The sequence below is a fragment of the Piliocolobus tephrosceles genome, chromosome 14 (assembly GCF_002776525.5).
Source record: "Piliocolobus tephrosceles isolate RC106 chromosome 14, ASM277652v3, whole genome shotgun sequence".
NCBI classification, from domain to species: Eukaryota; Metazoa; Chordata; class Mammalia; order Primates; family Cercopithecidae; genus Piliocolobus; species Piliocolobus tephrosceles.
In genome coordinates this window covers 100,915,113-100,923,158 of record NC_045447.1, presented here as the reverse complement: position 1 = coordinate 100,923,158, position 8,046 = coordinate 100,915,113, and the positions used below count along the sequence as shown (strand labels likewise).

The 8,046-nt window shown below is 45.0% G+C and overlaps 1 pseudogene; it reads right to left on the bottom strand.

Annotated features, from left to right (window-relative positions):
* Positions 1–6,775: 6,775 nt before the first annotated feature.
* LOC111554187 lies at positions 6,776–6,906 on the bottom strand (annotated as a pseudogene).
* Positions 6,907–8,046: the final 1,140 nt, after the last annotated feature.

The following is an 8,046-nucleotide window of genomic DNA, read 5'->3' as shown; positions in this document are numbered from 1 at the left end:
GATGAGAACATTTATTGGGAACAACCAAGGAGCATGAAGGAATTTCTTCCCAAGGCCAAGAGTGACAAAATTGCTGAGTGTTAAATTTTCAGCAGGGATACGGAGAAGCATGGGCACAAAACTCAGTTTCATCCCCACGGCTTTGTTCCACTGGCTCTACCACGCTGCTTCCTGTGGGCCTGGAAAATGTTCCCCGCTTTCCGAAGAGCTGTATCTTTGCTCAACATCCACGTCCCAGCGGGTGGGATCCATTTCAAAAGAGGCTTTTGATGACTCATTGTCGTTTTTGAACCTCTTGCTGCTGTCAGTCATCAGTAAACAGTGCTCTTAGAAAAGCCCTAAGTAGGAGAGGTTGAAGGCGATGCCTCCGGGCTGGCACAGGTTTTTGTTTTGTACATGGAGAAATTGAGACTGGGGGTGGGAGGTGAGCAGTTCAGAGTTAAACAACTTATTCGAGGTGAGATGAGAACTAGAGTCCAGTCCTCTGGGCTTCTGTTCCAGTGTTCATGAGACAGAATGAAACTACTGCTCTGTGATGATAAGGGTCACAGCATTACAGGCACCAGTGGTTGATCTGAAACTGTATCACAGAAAGAAAAGGAATTTGTTTTTGCTTTTTGACCTTGAGAGGTAAAGAAGTTTTTCCCACCTCTTGTACATCTAACGTCATCAAATCATACAAAATCAACTTTTGTTTACTTGCATGGAGATTATCTTTCCATCATGTATCAGTCAGCATAGCCTGAGTTACAGTGTGGTAACAAAAGACCCCCCAAAGCTTAGTGACTTTCAAACACAAAGTTGGATTTTTTCACTCCTGCTATATGCGTGTTGGAAGTTGCTGAGTTTCTGCTCCTTATCTTGTTACTCCAGGACTGAGGTGGACAAAGCTCTCTCAATTTCAACGTTGGGAAATTGTGAGCTGTGGCTGAATCTGGTCTGCTGTTGTTTTTGTTAATCAAGTTTTATCGAAAGATAGACATAGTTATTTGTTTATGTACCATTTTCACACCTCCACAACAGGATTAAGTCGTTGTAATAGAGGCAGTATGGCCCACGGTGAGGATAATCTTTACTTTCTGACCCTTTACAGAGCAAATTGGCTGATCCCTGGTCTATCTGAAACACAGTGATCTGTGGCAGAAGGAAACGAGACAGAGCAAACTGTAGGCTGGTTCTCAGAACTTCTGCCCAGAAGTGACACATGGTCGTTTCTACTCCCATTTCTTGCACTAAAACAAGACACGTGACATGTGGCCCCTCTTGATGTCAACAAAAAAGGGGCAGGAAATCAGCTGATTCCAACATAATTTGTATTTTATTTGTATCTGTGTTTGCATTCTTGGTTGCAAACAACAGAAGTGTACTGTGTTTAATTTAAAGAGAAGGAAGATTTATGTGAAGGTTATCAGGGAATCATGCACTTGAGAGGAAGGCTGAAGAAGGGGGCTCGGTGGGGTGCAAGGACACAGAGCCACAGTCCCACTGCAGGGACAGCCTCTGTGAGCTTGCCCTCTGGCATTGCCAGCAGTGGCCCTTCTCCACAGCACTGCCTGGATCTCTGAAGCCACTGTGAGTAACTTTAATTGAACCTTAGCCTGGATGTTACTCCCTCAAGATTCAAACTGCTTGGGTGGGTGCTGCTTGTTGACCACATTTAAGGCATATGGCCATGTCCTAGCTGCTGGGAGGGTTGGGGAAATGAATAGCAAGACTTTTTCATCTTGGTAGGAGGAAGAGGCTCTGCTTCCCTAGAGACTTACGAGCGGAGGAATCTCATCAACACAGGAGGCCACGCTGGGAGGCCTGGAAGCCTAGGAAGCCCTGTGGTTATTCACGCGAATGGTCAACTGCTTGCAGTTGGAAGCTGGGGAGGGAGTCTGGCAAACGTCGGCATTGCTTGTGCTTCAACTTCTTAAGTGACGTTTTCCTACGGGACGCCTTCAGCAGGCAGCCTGGAAGGATCAGAAGAAGATGGGAGAACTTCCTTCCTGCTCGCCACTTAGGGGCCAGAATGGCCTTTGTTACCTGGACTTTTCCTTTTCTCCTCCTCATCATTGTTCCATCCCCACTAAGACCAGCATTATTCTGGAAATGTTAAGTTAGAAATCTAGTCATGGCCAACGTGAGAGAGGGACAGGGATGCATACAGGAATCAAACTGAATACAGCTTGTGTTGTCATTCCCCGTAGGTGCTTCTGCTGGTGTCAGTCACTGGGACTGGATTATGTCTAAGCATCTTCAGCCTCACAGGGGTAATCTGAAAGTTGAGGTGGAGTTTGCTTTTGAAGAGATAAGCTCGTATGATGCGGAATCCAGCCTTGATGGGGAGCGGGGGTCACTCCAACCAAGGCCTTCACAAATGGCTTCAACTGGAGCCCTTGGGTTCATCTCCAAATGAAATTATTAGTCTAAATGATTGAAAGACAATAATGTCTATTACACAATTAAAAACCAGATCATACACCTGCAAATTCATGTTTTAAACTAAACTTCCATGTGGTGAGTGACACAATTATATTGGGTCATACCTTTTTGCATTAAAAATATTAACTTGTGGCCAGGTGCAGTGACTCATGCTTGTAATCCCAGCACTTTGGGAGGTCGAGGCGGGTGGATCACAAGGTCAGGAGTTTAAGACCAGCCTGACCATTATGGTGAAACCCCATCTCTACTCAAATACAAAAATTAGCCAGGCATGGTGGCACCTGTAGTCCCAGGTACTTGGGAGGCTGAGGCAGGAGAATCGCTTGAACCTGAGAGGTGGAGGTTGCAGTGAGCTGAGATCGTGCCATTGCACTCCAGCCTGGGCAACACAGTGATATCCTGTCTCAAAAAAAAAAAAAAAATTCTGGCCGGGCGCGGTGGCTCACACCTGTAATCCCAGCACTTTGGGAGGCTGAGGCTGGCAGATCACCTGAGGTCAGGAGTTCAAGACCAGCCTGACTAGCATGGTGAAACCCTGTCTCTACTAAAAATACAAAAATTAGCCGGGTATGGTGGTGGGCGCCTGTAATTCCAGCTACTAGGGAGGCTGAGGCAGGAGAATCGCTTGAACCTGGGAGGCAGAGGTTGCAGTGAGCCAAGATTGTGCCACTGCACTCCAGCCTGGGCAACACAGCAAGACTCCGTTTCAAAAAAAATTTTTTAACTTGTTTGATGCAAGTATTTTAACCTCAATTTTAACCCCATTTTAGTATTCCCTTTGTGTGTGTGTGTGAGTGTTGAACCTCAGGATATGGATGTGGCCTGGAAAATTCTTGGCCTTTAATGCTTTCCTATCTGAGCTGACTAGAGAGAAGAGATCTGGATTCTCTAAAGGACATGAAGCCCAGGAGCAGGCAGAGCTAGTGTGATGTTACAATTTGGAGTCAGCGTTCTAAGGACTTGAAAGTCTATTTGTCAGGATTGAGCTTGGATGTGGATCACGAAAGACTGCCTTCTACCCAATCAATGGTCGAAGACTTTCCAAAGTGCCAGGCACCGGATGGCTTGTTGCTGCACTCACTTGGACATACCTCATGAAAACCATCTTTAAAGTCTCTATTGGTGATGTCAGACATGTTCAAAAATGACTAAAAGAAGATGGTGCATCTGAAGTTGGTATTTTGTCAGCAGGTCGCCATGCTGTACGGATCGCATAGTTTTTGTAAGATGGTGGCTGGGCACTGGAGGCAGGGCTGGATCCCAGGGGTCAACAAGGACGCAGCAGCCTTCCTACGGCTATATAATGTGCCATGGCCAGGACAGGAGAGGGCAAGCTCAGGCTAAGTGAGATTCCAGGTTCCCAGGTGGGAGCAAGACAGTTGACTGGCAAGACAGCCAAGGGTCCCAAAAGGAATGAAGTAGGAACAGGCAGGGACCTCAAGGGGGCAGACTTTTCTTCCTCAGCTCTTCTCAGCCTGAAAGGCTAATACCACCACCTGGTTCTGGAGCCCATGCGGCACCAGAAGGTTCCATTCAGCAGGCCCTGCCCACCTGCCTGTGGAGAGGAGGCTGGGTTTCACAGCTGGCAATCCAGTTTTTTGCTGGGACCAGGACCCTAAAACCATGCCTAGATTCCTTGAATTCTAGACCCAGTTGCCCATCCCCTCAGCCCCCGAGTGGCATCCTGGGCCTCAGAGTTGCTTTTTCAGAACCTTATTGCTGCCAACCAATCTGACTTCTGTTATCTCTGAATCATCTTCTCCCATTTCCTCTGCAAAATCAGCCCTCCTCAAAGACCAAGATTAAACTTGTCTACTCCAAAGGAAATGAAATCAGGATTTTTTTTTCATATGAAATAGAAAATCATTTATTTAAAGTATTTATTTATTTTTTCTAGGACAAAGTGTAATTTAATTTAATTGAATGCATTTTATTTATGTTATTTTATTTATTTTATTTTAAGTTCCGGGGATACATGTGCAGGATGTGCAGGTTTGTTACATAGGTAAATGTGTGCCATGGTGGTTTGCTGCACCTATCAACCCATCACCTATGTTTTAAGCCCAGTATCCATAAGCTGTTTTTCCTAATGCTGTCCTTCCCCAGAACCCACTCCCAACAGGCCCCAATGTGTGTTGTTCCCCTCCCTGAACATGTGTTCTCATTGTTCAGCTCCCACTTATAAGCGAAAACATGCAGTGTTTGGTTTTCTGTCCCTGCGTTAGTTTGCTGAGGATAATGACTTCCAGCTCCATCCATGTCCCTGCAAAGGACATGATCTCATTCTGTTTTATGGCTGCACAGTATTCCATGGCATATATGTACCACATTTTCTTTATCCAGTCTATCGTTGATGGGCATTTGGGTTGATTCGATGTCTTTGCTATTGTGAATACGGTTGCAATGAACATACGTGTGCATAGTATCTTTATAATAGAATGATTTATATTCCTTTGGGTAAATACCCAGTAATAGGATTGCTGGGTCAAATGGTGTTTCTGGTTCTAGGTCTTTGAGGAATCACCACACTGTCTTCCACAATGGTTGAACTAATTTACATTCCTATGAACAGTGTAAAAGCATTCCTATTTCTCCACAGCCTCACCAGCATCTCTTGTTTCTTAACTTTTTTAATAATCGCCATTCTGACTGGTGTGAGATGGTCTCTCATTGTGGTTTTGATGAAATCAGGATTTAAAAGAGATACTTGCACTCCTATGTTCATTGCAGTGTTATTCACTATAGGTAGAATATGGAACCAACCTAAGCATACTCCAATGGATGATTGGATAAAGAAAATATGATAAATATACACAATCAAATATGATTCAGCCACAAAAAGAAGGAAATCCTGTCATTTGCAACAACATGGATGAACCCGGAGGACATTGTGCTAAGTGAAATAAGCCAGGCCCAGAAAGAAAAATACCACGTGATCTTACTTATGTGAAATCTAAACAAATTAAATACATAGAAGGAGAGAGAAGAATTGTGGTTACTCAGGGCTGAGAGTTGTGTGTGGGGAATGGGGAGATGTTGGTTACAGGGTACAAAGTTTCAGCTAACAGGAATAAGCTCTAGAGATCTATTATACAACATGGTGACTATAGTTAATAATAATGCATTGTATACCTGAAAATTGCTAGACGAATGTTCTTGCCACTAAAAATATAATAGATAAGTATTTGAGGTGATAGATATATTGATTAGCCTGACTTAATCATTCCAGGATGTATACATTTGTGAAAAAATCATTTTTTTGTTTTTGCTCTTTGAGACAGGGTCTTACTCTGTTGCCTAGGCTAGAGTGCAGTGGTGTGATCACAGCTCATTGCAGCCTTTACCTCCTGGGCTCAGGAGGTCCTCCCACCTCAGCCTCCCCAGTAGCAGGGACTTCAGGTGTGCACCACCACGCCTGGGTAGTTTATTTTTTTGAGGCAGGGGTTTGCCATGTTGCCCACCCCATGTTTCTCCAACTCCTGGGCTCAACTGATGTGCCTGCTTGGCCTCCCAAAGTGCTGGGATTACAGATGTGAGCCATCATGACCAGCCACATATTAGTTTTACACCATACATTTATATACATTTTCATTTGTCAGTTAAAAAACCCAGCAGGGATATAAGCTCATGTAACTGTGATCTGTATTGAGCCCCTGTTTTATTCTCCTTTCTGTTTCTGCAGAGGGGCTTGACCAGAAAAAGAGGCTGAGAGCTGCTTCTCTTACCAGGGACCTTCCCCAAGCCAGGCATCTCCAGAGATGGTGTGGAGCCTGTGGTAGCTTGTCCAGGCCTTTGATCACCAGTGATGCCATTGCTCTTCCCCATTTCACGTCTGCTGTGGCTTGCTGCTGAGGCTGCTTTCAGACCTCTGGAATCAGAAAAGGAGGTGACTATATCAGGTAGCTCACATTTGCTTTTTATAAGAATTCTTTTCATGCTCAATTCTTTAAAAAGGTCCCCCCAAATATACATCACCTTGATCCCTATTCCATGTACTATACATGACTGAAGTGTTTGCCCTTCATCCCCACTCGAAAGGTGATTTATTTTTGTTGATGACAAATGAGATATTTTGGTTTCTCATTATCTACTTCATAAAAAAACAGAATGTTCTTACTAAAAATTTAAATTCACAATTTTGCTTCATTTAAAAAATGGCCTGCATGCAATAAAACAGAATCATCATATTTCATCGATGGAGGTAGCTGAGGGGTTATCATGTCGAACTGAGGCACAGTCTTTGTACAAGCTACTTCTCTCTACCTTAGTGAGCTTGTCAATTCCCTTCTATGAACCGCTTTTAGCTAAAGGATTAGCAAGTAAAATTATTATTATTATTATTATTCTTTGCTATGACTCCAGATGGGGGTCCAAAGAGGAGTTTCACAGTCTCTTCTGTCTCTTCACTGGGTTTTATGGAGACTTACTTTACCCTTCTGTGTTAGCCTCTTAAAAAACTGTGTCTACCTTAAAAGGCACAGGAAAGGGTGAAAAGTATTTTTATTTTGTTTTATTTTATTTTATTTTATTTTATTTTTTTTTTGAGACGGAGTCTCGCTCTGTCACCCAGGCTGGAGTGCAGTGGCCGGATCTCAGCTCACTGCAAGCTCCGCCTCCCGGGTTCACGCCATTCTCCTGCCTCAGCCTCCCGAGTAGCTGGGACTACAGGCGCCCGCCACCTCGCCCGGCTAGTTTTTTGTATTTTTTTTAGTAGAGACGGGCTTTCACCGTGTTAGCCAGGATGGTCTCGATCTCCTGACCTCGTGATCCACCCGCCTCGGCCTCCCAAAGTGCTGGGATTACAGGCTTGAGCCACCGCGCCCGGCCAAAAGTATTTTTAAAAGGCTAAATAATCACATAGAAGTCATGCAAGTTGACGCATGAGCCAGCAAATGGAATGATGATGTGGCCTTGGAGGCCTGATGGGTCCTCTCGCTGGCACGGTCCCTTCTGCTGCCGGCGCTCCTGTGCCTGGGATCCGAACGTCCGGGGCCTGGCCAAGGGGATCCTGGGGGCTCGAGGAAGATGATGAGCTAAGAGGTGATGTGGGGTCCCGGATAGGCAGGCAGTGAGGATGTGTGGAGTTGAGTACACATCAGGGTGGGGGACTGACTGCCCATAATGCATTTAAAATAGTGCATTTCAATTGGTGTTTGCCAATTCGTAGTTGTGGCTGTTTGGGGGAGGCTCAAGAAAATGTTTTTACAGCCCTTGGGGATCCTGTAATGAGAATCATGTGTAAACGGAATGTCGACAAAGCCACACCTGGGGCACGTTTGACCCAGGACAGACACTAATGTGGGAAAAGAGCCAGTGCCTTTTGACCCTGACCCGTTTTATGAAAAGATGCACATCAGAACAAACAAAGCAACAACAGAACACTATGGAGTCTAAGACTGAGGTGTAGTTTCTGGAACAAAAGACAAAAGACTCAGCCACGCTGATGCTAAGAAGGAGAGCCAGGCAAAGAAAATGCTGCAGTCGCAGTCGGAAGGAAGCCTGTTTCACTTCGGCTTCATGGCATCCCCCAGAGGGACTATCATGTTACCTTCCCAGTGAAAAGCAGGCACTTTCCAAATGACTGCAGAGCAGATGAAAAGTGATTCTCGTCTGCCTATG